The sequence below is a fragment of the Typopeltis vanoorti genome, chromosome 7 (assembly GCF_054136105.1).
Source record: "Typopeltis vanoorti isolate ZY-2024b chromosome 7, IOZ_Tvanoo_1.0, whole genome shotgun sequence".
Lineage (NCBI taxonomy): Eukaryota > Metazoa > Arthropoda > Arachnida > Uropygi > Thelyphonidae > Typopeltis > Typopeltis vanoorti.
Window position 1 is genome coordinate 127312644 of NC_143555.1, and position 17162 is coordinate 127329805.

Consider the following 17162-nt stretch of genomic DNA (forward strand, 5'->3'; position numbering starts at 1 on the left):
GGTGACCTTCCTTATGGAGATGAAGGCCGAAGTCCCCAACTTTGTATTTCTAGGCTCTGCCAGGGTAGTAGTCAACTATCCTGGTGTAAAAAAGCAATGTTTTCGGTGCGGAGCACTCGAACACCTAGGTGCAGACTGCCCCAAGAACAAATGCAGGAACTGCATGGCGGCAGGACATGCCCTACCCCAGTGTGAGGCACCTTGCCTGAAATGTGGAAATACAACCCACAAGGTAGACGTTTGTCCCAACAGGACACAAGCAGAACGAATAGGAGGTGCTATATCGCCAACCCCAGCAACCACTCCAGTAAATAAACCTGAACCCGAAAAAAAGGACGACATTCTAGTTATAGGCAAAACAGCAGAGGAGCCTAAAACAACGGAGCAGGAAGACTCCCCAGTCATTCAACCCACAGCTATCGTGACAGTAACAACAGGAAATCAAGCCGCCACCACGAAAAACTCAGAATGGAAAATAAAGAAAAAAAAAGAAACGTAACGCAAGGAAAACTCGCATCGAGACGGAAGAGACCACAGAAGTAGAAGAAATGGAAGCCAGCAACAACACAGAAAAAAGACCAATCAGCCCTGAAGAAGGAGAAACGAAGAGAACAAAACCAGATAACACATGCCCAGAAGAAGTATCTCACTCTGAGGAAGTGGAGAAAGGGAGATCAGAATAGAAAATCAAGAAGAGACTGAAAAATCAAGAAAAGGCAATATTACCTCAGCCGAGGAATCGGAGGAAGAATCCATCCCCACCGTGGACGCCCAAAGGGTTCTAATGCGTTTAATCCCAGAAGACTCCGAGGTAATCCTCCAAAGGGCAATAGACAAAAGAGGAGCACCTATACTCCTCCTCACAGGTCCTGAGACCATAAGCTTAGAATGGGGAGACCTCTATATAGAAAGATTAAGTGAACTAAACCCAGCACAGCTAAAAGGAATCCCTGAATTAAACGAAGAAACGGAAAGGAGTCTGTATAAAGCTCTTCACCAAATAATAAATGGCCGGGAAAAAACAGTAGCTTCTCAAATCTTACAGAAAAATACAACAAAAAAAGAGTTAAGGGCAAACTAAAAACTTGTCCTCCTTTCAGGACCAACTAAATACTTAATTCTATTGTACAACTTATTGGTTTCTCTAGCTCACTAAGGAGGGGGTAGACCTGAGAACCCCGGCTGCGAAGGCTTACGTCGAGGCGGTGCAGCTCCTTGTGGGCTGCATCACTCGGGCCGGGTTCTTCCCCCAACTCTCGGTTCTCTGGATGATAAAGTCCACCTCAATACGGATCCCGCTATCGCAGTTTTTTTTTTTTTCTTTTTCAGTTGTAAGGCATAGTTTAAGAAGAATCTAAGTTCCAAATTTTAACAAACGTGTTTCTTTTTTTTTAGGGGTTACGAGATGACGTCTCCAGACACCTGGATTAATGTAACCTAAAGTTATCTTTTTCGTATAAAGTGAAGTGTAAATTTTAAGTTTTTTTTTAGAACAGGTGTAAGGAGATTATGTTTTACAGACCTTTTAGTCACAACCTCTGGGTTACACAGCTAAACAGGTTGACTGAGGCCTCTTTTTACCTCCTACTATCCTACTCTACCTTTCTTTAACTTCCCCTATTACTACCTGCTGACCCTCAGCAATCTTTATACTCCAAAGGCCAATGATGAAAGACATGAACTCCCATTCTAGCTCCCACTGACGAGACCTCAAAAAAGGTCGAAACCGGTCTGGGTAGTGGCCCCTTGCTTTAATACAAAACATCATACATCCCCCTTCTTGGAGATGTGTTTTGGCATTAAGGGTAAATATTAAGATTAGTGATCAGAGTTATGCCACCTTTACCACGAGTTGCCTTGGTCTTGCACTACCTGTAGGAACAGCTAGACTTGCATCACTTGAGGCGCAAACTTGACTTGTTTTTCTGTTTGCTTACTTGGGAAATGGAGTGAAACCAGGTTTAAAATTGCTTGGTATTTTCAACATTTACTATACCCAAGGTAAAATACCTTCTATATATATATATACCTCCCATAAAAAAAACACGCCCTCCCCAACTGCCATTATATACTGTAGATGTAAGAAAAAAAAAGTTTTATTGTATCCCTGAAGAGGCTTTTGCAGTCTGTAATATATTTCTCAACAAATATTGCAATTAGAGACAGCTGGAATAAAATCGGCGCCTCTCACAGAAACTATGCTGTATAGCAGGGGTTACCAACCCTATGCCCGCGGGCACCATGGCGATTGTCGACCAATTTGTTTGTGTCCGCCGCTGTTCAACCGTGTGCCGTATAGTTTGAAATAATCACGCAACAATTCATGGCATGCTATAAGGCGCATGCGTTAATGACACATGACGAGTATTAAACGCATACAATGTAAAGTAGACGCGCATTCGAAGTTGTTCATTCCAGTTTAAGAACTGGAATATCATCATATTCTCCTAATTATGAAGCACTGGCCAATGAAATGCAATGCCAAAGATCACACTAACTTACATATATATATATATTTAAATGTTTATATAATGTAAACTTTTAAGTAATAAAAGATTTCATTATAATGTAAACTTTGTATGTATTAATTTAACAAAAGAATTCAAAACGTTTGCTTGAAAAAATAGATGGTGTCCGTCGCCCTATCGGTATTTTAGAATGTGCTCTAGGAAATAAAAACAGAATCTAACTAAAACGATTGTCCAATTTTTCAGTTACACGAAATAAGTGTTTGTTTGATTGCATTTGAAATTCTCAATGTCATTATGACAGATCAGAGGCTAACTTCAAATAAAATTCTACCACGAATTGAAACATGCCATATAATGCTTGTGTGAGTTCCCCTTCCAGCTCAAACGCAAACAAGGCAATAAAAACCAATCATGGGTTGAAACTGTGTGAGTTGAGCCCGCCGGTAATGAGAACGATAAACGACACCCTGTCGTGAATGTTTTAAAACTAAGAAATATATAATGAATGTTGTTATGACAGTTGCAGATGTTATGGAATTCAGTTGAAAAGAATTAGCATTTCAACTCAAAAATTGTTAGTTCCATTTGTCTTTGGGTCGCGTGATCTTTTGTTAATACCGCACCAATCAAATTCATGTCTTCATAGCTGCTCTCTCCTGTAAAACAAAATTTAACTTGTACATATTGTAACAATTAAAACAAAAAGGTGGGATAATTTATAAGCATATAAAAGGATATCACATGTAAATCGTTGAGGTGCCAGCAAATTTCTTGGGCGCGTCACCTCTGGCACGTGTGCCATAGGATCGCCACCACTGACCTAGAGGGGGGGGGAAGAAACCTCGAAACACTTAAAACAAACGACCACCATGTTAAAAAAAAACTGTTTGAAAATAATAATAATAAAAAAACATAAATTAAATAAATAAAAATAATAAATAAATAACTGCATGAAAAATAACAAAGTGCATGCCCAATTATAGCAGTTAAAAGAAGAAAAAAAAAATGGCCAGCCAGTAAATAATTTAAAATTTTAAATAATGGTTAATTTTAAAATTCTACCAAAATAAAATAAGAGGTACCAGCCTCTTACTGATTGTGCAGAGGCAATCAGTAAGACGCTGGTAACCAATTCTAGAAAAAAAAAATTAATAATAATAATAAATTTATTATTAATAACGGATATTTCAAAGAATAAATAATAACGGATATTTCAAATAACAAAATTTATTTGAAATATCCGTTATTACAAATAAATAAATCTGAAGCATTCAAAGTAAAACCAGAGAGGAGTTACTGGAAGCAACAATAGTAAGAAAAAGGGCAAGTGATTTGAAATAACGTATATATTAAATATTGCCACGTGGAATGTTAGGGGCTTAGAATAGAAACAGAACTTAACAAGAAGTTCGAAAATGATAAATATAGCAGTATTAACTGAAACCAATAAAAAATCAAAAGAAATGTAGAAATGGCAAATTATGTAATGATATAAAGTGGTGTAAAGCATAATCAAGGAACAAGTTGTGGTGTGGTTATAATGACAGATCACAAATTGAAGACTAGAATTAAGAGCTACACTTTTATTAATGTAAGAATAGCAATTGTAAGACAGTAGTAGGGGAGGCACTCTGAACCAGATCAAGATCAAGATAAGATAAGGAATCGTTAAGTGATTGGTTGCTGACGTCATTGTGTGCGTGGCTTCATGGGTTTGGAATGTCAGGAATTTCCCTGTGGGCATATGTGTCAATGGCTTCAGTCGTGTTTTGGAATGATGGGTGATGGTAGAGATAAGGATTCGTGTTGTGATTGGTGGGACACTTCTGAGAAGATGAAGATCAAAATAAGATAAGGAATCATGACATGAATGTTTGTTGTTATGAGATGTAGATAAGTGACGTCATTTGTTATTTGTAAATAAGTGACGTTGTTGTTTTGAATGGAAAAGGGAGATATATTAGAGATAAGGAATCGTGCCGTGATTGGTGGACACATCTGACCAGATCAAGATCAAGATAAGATAAGGAATCGTGACGTGAATGTTTGTTGTTATTGAGTTTGGAATGATAATTTAATTTAATTAAATGCTATGTAACTCAAACATACAGTTTTTTTTTTCTTATACAGATGGTTGTACTAATTTTCCAATACATTTTGGGGTATTTCTTTACTGTTAATGGGTGGGAATTCTTAGAGTATGTCGTGATGACGGATGTGATTAATAGTGTCCTTAATCACACACACAAACGAACACACACACATACACATTAGACATGAAAATTCGCTAATATATCCATGTTGGTACTTTAATATGTATCCTATGATTATTCTTATGAAAAAAAAAACTATTCAGTATTAGAATTACGCTTACCAAAAAACATATGAGCAGTGATTATTGTATTACAATTATCAATTGTTATGTTCAAGTTAAATAAAAAAAAAACTTACATTTCTTTCCAGAAAGAGAACATGTTGGTACTATCTAGGTTTTCTGAATATTCCAAATTGTTGATTAACATATATTCACAGAATACAAACACAAGTCTGAAAAGACAGTTCACTTTTTCATTATAGGTTACTATGGCTAACATATATTCAAACCACAAAACACACAAGACATAGGAGATGAAAGATATTTCTGTAAATAACCAAAAAAGCTAGTGGATTACTTAATTAACTTTAGTATCCGATTGGTTCTCTGTATTAATTCTTTCCCACTGTTGCCCAAGCTTGTTGGGAAAGTCTATGCACTGTTTTGTTTAGGGTAAGTGTTATTTCCGGTTTCGAATTCTGATTGCTGTTAGAGTATGGAATTCTGACAGGTGAAATTATTATTATTATTTTTTTTTCAAATTGATTGTTTTTTCTGTATTTTAATTTTAAAGGTCATATTCTAACAGAATAAGTGAGCAGAATTAATAAATATATAAAGTATATGTGAATTTATTTTCCAACACTATATTTCTCATTAAGTCCTATCTTTAAGGTATCTATTTTATCCGGTCGCCTTTTGTTGTACGTAGATGAGAAATCGTGTGTTTTGTTTCGAACTCTTGGTTTCCGTTGGGAAATTACCAATATAACTATTAATTTTACCTTCGATTCCTTGTGCTTTTAACCTATTTTTGTAAGTGGAATTTATTTATTTTATTTATTTTTTCTTTAGCATTAGTAAATTTTAAGTAACTGATATGAGACAAACAAGGTTTTGAACTCTCTGCAGTTTTTCTACAGCAATATTTTTAACAGTTTTTGTAACGTGTCGTTGGTTTTAAATATCTAGTGGCTCTGTAAAATAAACAAACTCTAACAGTATTGTGACTTTTCAGGTGAAATCTTCACCACTAAAATTCTAGCTATTAAATTAATACCAGATTATTTCTTTTGCTTCCAAGATTTGACAGGAGTTTCTTGAAATATTTGAGGGCTTGCATGAACAAATAAGACTTTTAATTCAATGAATCAAAAGAATACACAGAATGTTTAGGGAGGCATGGTGTCATTCCCAGACTGACACAATATCAAACGTATGGAAGTGTGGTTACCATGGTATCTGATTTAAAAATTCTTTTGCGTGACCAGCTATTTTGATGTAATATAACCAAGAAACAGTGCATAACAAAAAATTTTATTGATTGTACTCTTTGGAAAATATTAAGTCTAAACTAAATATTGTGAAATATTTTTATGTAATTACATGTCTCGAGTTTTTCTCATTGAATATACTTGTAAATAGTATTTTCAGCAAAATAAAATGTGCATTTGTAAACTTAAATGAACAAAGAGGTGTGTTTTTGTTGTTGTGTTTTTCCACAGTGAATTTTACTCAGTTATTCTGATTAGATCTTGATATTTAAATCCACAACTTTATATCTTAACGCAATTCTGTTTAATTATTTAAAAAAAAATCACAACTGTGAAATTAATTCCAGGAGAGGAAAAAAAAAGTGTTGAAAACGAATATCCATGTATTGATTATTTTAGAAATTGTCTAATGCTACCTATTGACATTATTTGAGTTATCTGAAAACAAATCGTTCACATAATCGAAAATCCGAACTGTTAGAATTTGGTTATTTTACAGAGAGAGAGAGAGAGAGCACCTAATTAACCCAAAACGTGACTTTAACTCTTAAAGTTTGATATAGAAAAATGTTTGTACTCTCCAGATAACACATATACAAATTTTACCTTTTCCCACACAAAGTAAGATAAAAAATACACCAACAGTATAACCAGCAGCATGCGAAAACATATCGTTGAGTCATCTGCACAAAAGGTTCATTTTTGAATGAACGGTCAGGGTAGGGCATAGTAAGTATAAACAGTACTATAAGAAAATACCATAGAGTCGAGTGACTTTGGACTTAAGGTAATCATTCATCCACTGCAGCTGCTGTTGTGTGTTGTGGTGTTTTGTGTTTGGTAATGTAAAAATAATGGGTGAGCCACAAATTCTTTGAAAGTTTCTTTGTGAAAAGTTCTAATTGTTTAGAATTTTGTAAACGAAAGTTACCATAAAGTATACGATCAGAGCTAATAATCAGTGAAATAATAATAATAAATAACTATTTATTTGTGGTGCCATATGAAGTAATCTAAGAAGAAGAAGAATGAAGGAAAACGATAATGAAAAATCGACATTGGGTGAAAAATACGAATTTTCAGTTATCATTGCTATAATTGACTGCCAATTTCTTTTGAATAAGAGTTCAAATTTATTTCCTAAAGAAATTTGTATTTCTGATGGAATAAGTGTAAGATATGCATTAACAAAATCACCTTGTAGTTGGATAGAATTACCTGAAAGAGTTAAAAAACAGAATTCTTGCTTAATAAAATATATCCATCAGCTGAAGTGGGAAATTGGTTCACTATCTTTGGATAAACTAAGAAATTGGATGATAGAATCACATGGAAATATCATATATTACTTCCCAAAGGAAGAGAAAATCAAAAACATGAGCAATGTTAATAGGGAGGCCTGTTCTTGATTTAAATGAAATTGGATGCCCAAAACGTGAAAAGATAACGTGTACTTTTAAATGCTTTTGGAAACATAACGAAAGATTCTGTGCTTTTAATAATTCTCAGAAGTATATGGATTGGATTCGAAAATATAAATATGCAACCCTTAATTTTACTACAGTAATAAATTCCCAATGAACACCAAACGAAAAATTAAATTTCAGATGAGAGTCACATTGTCAAAACCATACGATGGCAATTCCACAAGCATGGAAGAACCTTTGATGTATTTTTCAATTTATTTATTTTCTGTATTGTTAGATTCAGTAAATACAATTTGTAAATAATATTTCGTTCAAATAAAATGTGTAAATTTAAATGAACAAATTGGGTGTCGTAGATGTGTAATACAAATTTAAGAAGGAAGATAACATTTTTTTTTACTTGTGAAATTTCATGCCACAAGGTAACCAGAGAATTTTTTTTTGATTCATTGAATTAAAAGTCTTATTTGTTCATGCAAGCCCTCAAATATTTCAAGAAACTCCTGTCAAATCTTGGAAGCAAAAGAAAATAATCGGGTATTAAATTAATAGCTAGAATTTTAGTGGTGAAGATTTCACCTGAAAAGTCACAATACTGTTAGAGTTTGTTTATTTTACAGAGCCACTAGATATTTAAAACCAACGACACGTTACAAAAACTGTTAAAAATATTGCTGTAGAAAAACTGCAGAGAGTTCAAAACCTTGTTTGTCTCATATCAGTTACTTAAAATTTACTAATGCTAAAGAAAAAATAAATAAAATAAATAAATTCCACTTACAGAAATAGCTTAAAAGCACAAGGAATCGAAGGTAAAATTAATAGTTATATTGGTAATTTCCCAGCGGAAACCAAGAGTTCGAACCAAAACACACGATTTCTCACCTACGTACAACAAAAGGCCACTGGATAAGATAGATACCTTAAAGGTAAGAGTTAATGAGAAATATACAGTGTTGGAAAATAAATTTACATATACTTTATATATTTATTAATTCTGCTTAGTTATTCTGTTAGAATATGACCTTTAAAAGTAAAATACAGAAAAAACCAATCAATTTGAAAAAAAAAATAATAATAATAATTTCACTTGTCAGAATTCCATACTCTAACAGCAATCGGAATTCGAAACCGGAAATAACACTTACCCTAAACAAAACAGCGCATAGACTTTCTCACCAAGCTTGGGCAGCAGTGGGAAAGAATTAATACAGAGAACCAATCGGATACTAAAGTTAATTAAGTAGTCCACTAGCTTTTTTGGTTATTTACAGAAATATCTTTCATCTCCTATGTTTTGTGTGTTTTGTGGTGTGAATATATGTTAGCCACAGGAACCTATAATGAAAAAGTGAACTGTCTTTTCAGACTTGTGTTTGTGTTCTGTGAATATATGTTAATCAACAATTTGGAATATTCAGAAAACCTAGATAGTACCAACATGTTCCCATTCTGGAAAGAAATGTAATTTTTTTTTTTTTTAACTTGAACATAACAATTGATAATTGTAATTCAATAATCACTGCTCATGTTTTTTGGTAAGCGTAATTCTAATACTGAATAGTTTTTTTTCATAAGAATAATCATAGGATACATATTAAAGTACCAACATGGATACATTAGCGAATTTTCATGTCTAATGTGTATGTGTGTGTGTTCGTTTGTGTGTGTGTGTGATTAAGGACACTATTAATCACATCTGTCATCACGACATACTCTAAGAATTCCCACCCATTAACAGTAAAGAAATACCCCAAAATGTATTGGAAAATGAGTACAACCATCTGTATAAGAAAAAAAAAAACTGTATGTTTGAGTTACATAGCATATAATTATATTATTCAGACAACCTCGAAAGACTGTTGCCATCATGTTTGAGTGACATAGCATATAATTAAATTAAATTATCATTCCAAACTCAATAACAACAAACATTCACGTCACGATTCCTTATCTTATCTTGATCTTGATCTGGTTCAGAGTGCCTCCCCTACTACTTAAGACTGAAATTTGAAAGAGGCTAAAAGGAATGGGAATATATGTCCCAGAAGAAGTAAAAATAGAACCAAGTGAAATATTTTCAAATATTTTACAATGATTTAGAAAAGATGATGAAACATTGTAATCAAAATGATTATTTAATAATTTCAGGAGACTTTAATGCCTGAGTACGGAATATGCCATAAACTATAGGCAGATACGGAGAAAAACATTTAAAGTCAAAATGGAAATAAACTGAGAGATTTCTCAACATTTTATGGATTACAAATCCAAAACGCACTTTTCCGAAGAAAAAGATATCCACAAATATACTTGGAGAGCAGTGGACTATGATTATCTACGACGTTTTCTGATGATCTTAAAAATAACAATACATCAAGATGGAAATCACAAAATCCACGATAATCTAATGAACAGAAAAGTGTAGAAAAAATGACTAAACTTGCCTACTTTAAGAAGATAGTATTAGAAATCTGTATTAAACAAATTAATCAGTACTCATCTCAAATTCCTGTCTCCTCTGACATAAAGAATCGATAAACATAGATTAATAATACAAACAGAGAAGAGATCCTTGGGACAAAAGAAAGACTAAAACTAAAAAAAATGGACTGAAAATTTCGAATGATGAAATAGCAGCAACTATTGAAGAAAAACAAAAAGGTTTCAAGCTGCACTTGCAAAAACAAACAACACCGGAATCACTATAAACTTACAGAACTAAAAGAAATATTGCAAAAATATTTAAAGAAAAGTTGCTCACTAAGATTATTGTGATAGATTTATTAGTAATCTTGAAAATTATTTACACGTCCATAAAAACATCGCTTATAAAATGAAATATTTAAATAAATCAGAAGTTTGCGTAAAACTTACAAAGGCATTAGCTTATTATATAAGGATAAATTCTGAATTAAGATTTTAAATAAAATACTCGCTACTATTGCTGATGGTTTGTTATTAGATGAATAGGATGCATTTAGGAAAAGTCGGCAATGATAATATATTCGCACGAAAACTAACCATAGAAAAAAAGAGAAAAAAGAAAACGAGAATTTAATTTACATATTCACTTGAGGAACCTTTCACTGAGTTAACAAATAAAACATTATGGAATATAACAGAACAACGAGGCTATCCAAAACATTTGTTAAATGCAATTACAATCTTCATATCTGGCTTAGAACCCTTTTCTCTTGAATTTTGGAAATCTTTGTATACGCGTGGAGGGGGAAGGAGTAAGAGGATGGAGAATATTGTGCCACGAGTAATTTCATTACGTTGTTCTAAGGTGGAACAAACTCTTCTGTTGTGACTATAATACTACTTACGGAAAAGTCTATCGAGCCATGTATCGAACTGCTTTCTGAATCATAGAGCAGAATAGAATAATGTTTCATTATAATCACCGCGTTTAAGTGTCAACCATAATCATCTTTTTATTATTATTTATTTATTTTTTAACACAGTTGTAACACAGCTGAGCGAAGAATTTGATTAGGGGAACCTTTCTCTAAAAGAGCGTGTTATTTTTTTTTTTTCCCAAGCCATTCTAACGAACTTATGAGGAGAATTCTGGTCTCACACAGGAAGAATGAAATTTATCCACCATCTTCACAGGCACACGCACGTAGCACACTTTAGAGAAAATCTTAATCTTAGAGAAAAGACCGTGAAGCAACCCCGAGTGGAGAGGTAGTACAGTTCCAGGCAACTCTTCGCAAAAGTAGAGCAAGCACCAAGCACTTCATCGCCTTTCAAAACAGAACAGATACTACACTTTGATCTTAGCCAAAAGGCAAGAAGCAAAAAGTAAAGATCTGTTGTTCTCAGCATCTGATACGGACCTTATTGGCTGAAAAAATTTTCAATTGGAAAGCAGCGACGCGCTTGAAATTAACTCCACACTCGGCCCTAATTCCCATAGTCTTGTACTACTCTAGGAATACGTCACTTCCTCCAGGAGAAATGAAAAAAATATATTTTTAATATTCAGATTAAGAAACATACGTATTGCTGCATATACAGTGGTATCTCGCTAATCCGAACCTCTTTAGTCCGAACCCTCCAGTAATCCCAACTGTGGTTCGAAAGAAAAAAAAGTTTTATTTATTACGTATTATTTTATGTACTATTATTTTTATTTAATAATTATTATTTTAACTGTTATTTATGTTATTATTATTACAGTACAGTACAGTACAGTATTTTTTTCATACTGTCGATTGTACGATTGAAATGAAACGTTGTCTGAGTTGTCGTATATTGTTCTGTATTTTCGTAAGTTTTCAGTGAATGATTATCGATTGTTTTAGTAAGTGATTTTATTTTTCAGATAAATTTTAAAAGTGACAGTTTTATTGTTTATTAACTTCATTTATTATTTTACTGTTTTAACACTAAAATTTATTTCGTTAAAATGGCTACCGGGTCGAAGACTAGCAAAAGAAAACACGTAACATTATCATTGTAGGATAAGTGTAAAATAATTTGGCGTCTAGAAAAGGGTGAAGCATACAACTTGCTACTAAATACAATGCCGGCAAATCTACAATCAGTGACAAAAAAAAAAAAAAAAAAAAGATAGGATTTTAACTTATGTTTCAACCACAGAAGAAGGACCAAGCTAGAGACAAACTCTGAAAACAAGTGATTTTTCTTTATTTGATTCTGCTGTTTACACGTGGTTTCTTCAAGAAAGAAGTCGTCATACTCCCATCTCCAGAGACATTTAAAAGCAGAAAGCTAAGCATTTCCATTCACAAATTTACCCGGATCAGAAATTCAAAGTGATGGTTGGCTAGAAAAATTTAAGAGACGCCACCAGTGGCGCACTCAGGATTTAATCTTGGAGGGGGCCGAGCGCTCATGATTTAACCTTGGGGGGGGGGGCGAGTTGGCAGACGACTTGCGAATACACACTACGCATCGCATACGACCTATGACTGAGCATCTGCAGTGATCGCTAATTCATAAGTAGTATAGAAATAGAAGACACGACAGAACATAAATTAAAAAAATGAATTTTAATTAGGAAAAGATTTTTGGAAAATTTTCTAGTGTTCTTTCCTTTTCCTGTTAACCGTGGCGTGCGCCACTGCACGCCACGGTATTCAGTATCTATCAATATCAGGAGAAAAACTGTCTAGGGACTTTTCCGCCGTAGAACCATTCCAAAAAGCTTTTTTAGAAGAATTCTTGAACTACGGTGATACACAAAAAGAGGAAATTCAAAACGTGCATAATTTAGTTAAAAATATATATCCAGATGTTCATATTTCACAAACAGATGTTATGGAATGAATTACAGGTAGAACCGAAAGTGAATTCGAAATCAAATCAGATGCTGAAATTATAAATATGACGCTACAGAATGAATTAGAAGACGATGATGACGATGAAGAACTCGAATAAAAAAAAGTAAAACATGGAGATGGTAGTTGACAGTTTCAATATGTGCAGAGAATGGGCTAAGCAGAATGATACGCCATTCCACAAAATTTTGTTGCTAATGCAGCTCCGAGAAGAAGCATTCGAAAAACGTTTAACTTCCAAGAAGCAAAAGAAAATCAGTGACTTTTTTACAAAGAAATAAAAAAAGCTTTTTGTGTTATTTTATGAAACTTTTTTTTGTATTCTATATAAGAAAGTGATATTTTTTACGCAAATTAAATTATGTACTGAACTATACAAAAATAATCAGAATCCTCGATAATATGGGTACATACAAACTAAATTTTTACGTTACAGTACAGTAGCTTTTTTTCTATTAGTTACTTCATTTATTTATAGAATTAAATTGACGTATCGTTAGAATCTGATTATTTTTGTCCTAAACGCTAGTTATTGTTGTCTCTTGGTGGTAAATTCTCTAATCCGAACTTTTCGCTAATCCGAACGAGCACGGTTTTTATTTGTTCGGATTAGCGAGATACCACTGTATGTATATATGGTGAGCTATAAGGGGCTCGCGCGAGCCCTTTGTTAAATTTTTCTCAAATTTGCGAGCCCCCTTATTCTTCTTGTTTACTTTTTTATTTTTTCAAAAAAAAAATTTTTTTAAACATATTAAGCGACAAACTCATATGATAACCTAACAAAAAATAGTCTATTCTGCAGTGCATAGATTATTTGGAATTATTGTTTCAACTCCTCTATAACGAATGCACCCAAGTTACTACACATCTTTACCCTTCTCCCATCTGGTAGCCAATCGTATGGTAAAACTAGTAGTCAATCAAATGTTTTATAAAAGATTTATATTTTGATAGTTAAAAAATGTTTTTCTAACAATTAACACTCGGGAGGTCGCGGCCGTAATTTTGAAGAGTAGGACGCGGTATATCTGAGAGATAACATTCATTACTAGCATGTGCTAAAATGCAAAAAAAAATAAAGAACAAACACTAAAAATATAATACTTGATGATAAAAATTAAGTGAATATTGAATCCAACATTATTTCATAGCAGAATATACAAAATATAAGAGTTTCGTGCTGAATATATATATAGAAACTAAACGTTTCGGCGGAACAAGCATAAGTAGTGCAACGTTGGGCAACTCGCAGTAAAGGTGGTAAAGCTACAGACTACTTTCCTTAGTATTTTCCATAAATGTAAAGCACATCTCCTAGACGATATGTTTGATAGAAACATGTATGATAAATATTGAATCCAACATTATTTCAATATTATTTCAAGAGTTTTGTGCCGAAAATATAGAAACTAAAAGTTCGGCGGACGCAAGCTTACGTAGTGCCATTCTAGGCAACTCGTTGCAAAGGTGGGGCAAACTCAAAGCTGTATCCTCAGTATTGTCCATAATAGGATAGTATAGGATCCATTGGGAAAAGTCTAAACTTTTACATAGATCTTTATATAAACATGAACGTTTATACAAAGAAAGTTCTGAAGCCCTACTACACTGACCAAACTTAAACCGCAACGACGTTCTTACTATTCTTTAAGTATGGGAAATTGTCATACAAAATTGTGTTAAATATTTTTTTTTTAACTGTATGGTATTCCTATTATTGTTTAAAACTACTGTACTGATTATGTCCTAAGATATACTTAAGATGAAATATTCACAATTAAATAATTTTCACTGTGGTTAATACCTGTGTTTTTTTTTTTAATTATGATCGTACCAGAGGTTTCGTTATTTAAAAAAAAAAAAAAAAAATTATGTCTTGCTGTAAATTCTTGTAGTTCCAGGAATTTGTTGTTTAGACCGTTGGCATTCCAAAATGCGATCTGTATGAAGTCGTTCTAACCATTGCTTATCATCGTGAAGATGACTTGAGTGTTTTTTAAGAACTTGTTTTTATCATTCTGATTGTGGTTGGTCTTGCTGAAAGCCGTTAGCATCTCCCCTAGGGTGGCAGCTAGGATAGCAGCTGTGTTTTGACTGTTGGGCATAGGTTCTACTGATTTAGCCTTTGAGGTGACTGCTGCAGCATATGAGCTGTGTGATGTTCGCTGATGGATTCCTTCTTCAAGGGGTGTTGCACGTTTTTGAGCTGGTGGAGTGCCTGCTTTTCTGCAGTTTGCACACGTGGCTGGAGTTGTGTGTGGTTTGGAGCATGTGTGAGTAGGGTGACTGTCCCCGCACTTCACATTTGTACTCCGCTCTGCACAGTTTCTGTGCTTGCCCATATCTCTGGCAGCGATGCCATTGTCCTGCTGTTGCTTTCTTTTTGAGTGATTCTGTTTTAATCCTGAGGTTGCAAACTATTTTGAGATCGTAAATCTCTCTTTGCTCCTTACTAATTTCCACGAGAACCAGCGGCATGGGACGTGTGTCTGCCCGGCACATTCTTGATATTTTTATGGGCTCCAGTTCTTGAGATCTAAGGTCGATGGCTATTTCTTCGGACGTGATTTCTTCTACCAGTCCTCTGATGACAACTTTTAGGTTTTTTTCGGTTTTAAGTTCGGAAGTGTGGTATGGGGTCTTTAGCTCGTCCATTAACTTTGTTAGCCGACGGTAGTCTGATGTCCCTTCGGGCTGGATACGGACTCCTTCGTCGGAGTTTTTGGCTGTTTGGAATTTAAGCTGTACATGGCGGCATTAGAAAGATTGTTATTGAAAGTTGTATGTATGAGAAAGGCTTGCAGGCTCCAGTGTAAACATCTCCGAAGTCAGTCAGAAAGAGTCTCAAACAACTTTCCGATGGCCGGCAACTTACAATCAAAAGAAAGCGGAGGAGAACAAAAGGCGTGCCGAACTTGAAACTTAAGATGAAAGACTCATACCAATTCTTTGGGGAGTTGCCAAACTTCATGCGAGATCTCAGAGGAGGTCTAATAAAAAGGGACTGAAGCAAGCAGAAGGGGTCCCGGTTTCAGGATTGCTGTTAAAGAGTCGCCGTCAGAGAGACTGCCCGGATCCACGTTGCTTGAGAGAGGAGTTTCCCGCTTCCAGAAAGGAGCTTCTCGGTTCGAGACGTCGCTAGAGAGAGGGAATACTTCTAGGCCCCAGACAAGGTTTCAAATTGCCGAAAGGAAGAGTTCCAATTGCCGGAGAAAAGTTTCCAGACCAGGTTAATGTCAGACATTCACCAGTGTGTTGCATTTTCATTAAAATTTGATGAATGAAACGACTTCACTGTATTGCTGAGTTAATGGTAGTTATTCGCATGGTATTTCAAGATTATTCAAATAAAAAAGAACTTTTGAAAATTATACCATTATTGGGAAGGACTTGGGGAGAAGACATTTTTTCGGCATTTGATGAATTTGTGAAACAACACAAACTTCCGCTTTTTAAACTTGTGTCTATTACTACTGATGGTGCTCCTGCAATGATAGGTAAGAAATCAGGCTTCATTTCATTATGTAAAAACGATGACAAATATCCAGATTTTTTTTAACGTACCACTGTATTATTCACCAACAATTACTGTATAGTAAAAGATTAAACACAAAAGTTATTTTGGATATTATATTTAAAATTGTAAATTCTGTTTGAGAAAAAGCCCTGCAACGGCGGTTATTTAAATTACAGGCAGATGATGATAGGGAACTTCTGTTGTACAATAATGTTCGCTGGCTCAGCAGAAGTCAATTTTTAGAAAGATTTCTTGTATTAATTAACGATATAAAATTTTTCTTGATGAAAAAGGAGATATTTATCCACAATTGAGTGATAAAAGATGGTTGTTACACTTATCATATTCAGTAGATTTCTGTACGAAATTAAGAAATTTAAATTTAGAGTTACAACGTAGAGATAAAAATTTAATTGACATGTTGAGTTCAATAAAAACTTTCCAACAATAATTACTTTTATTAAAGAAAAATATAAATGACCGCGAATTTAGACATATCCCATATTTATTAAAATTTTTTGAACAAAATCAAGAAATGCTTCGCTATGATTTAAAAGAATTTATTCGTGAAATAGAATTAGTCGAGGAGGAAATATATTCAAGACTTAAAGATTTTAATAAAACCGAAATGATTGTATCTTTTATCAATAATCCATTTCAAGAAAACTTGAACATCACAGAAATTTCAAATAAATTAGTGTGCTGTTTGATATAAAAGAAACTGAAGTAGAACTTGAGATAATAAACATTCAGAATAATTTACATTTAAAATCAATACACAATGATCATTTGGAAGTATGCACATGAAAAATTCCCAATATTAACTGATATTGCGCGAAAA

General features: G+C 33.8%; 1 pseudogene; it reads right to left on the minus strand.

The window, feature by feature from the left end:
- Positions 1-11154: 11154 nt before the first annotated feature.
- Positions 11155-11297, minus strand: LOC150105049 (U2 spliceosomal RNA; annotated as a pseudogene).
- Positions 11298-17162: the final 5865 nt, after the last annotated feature.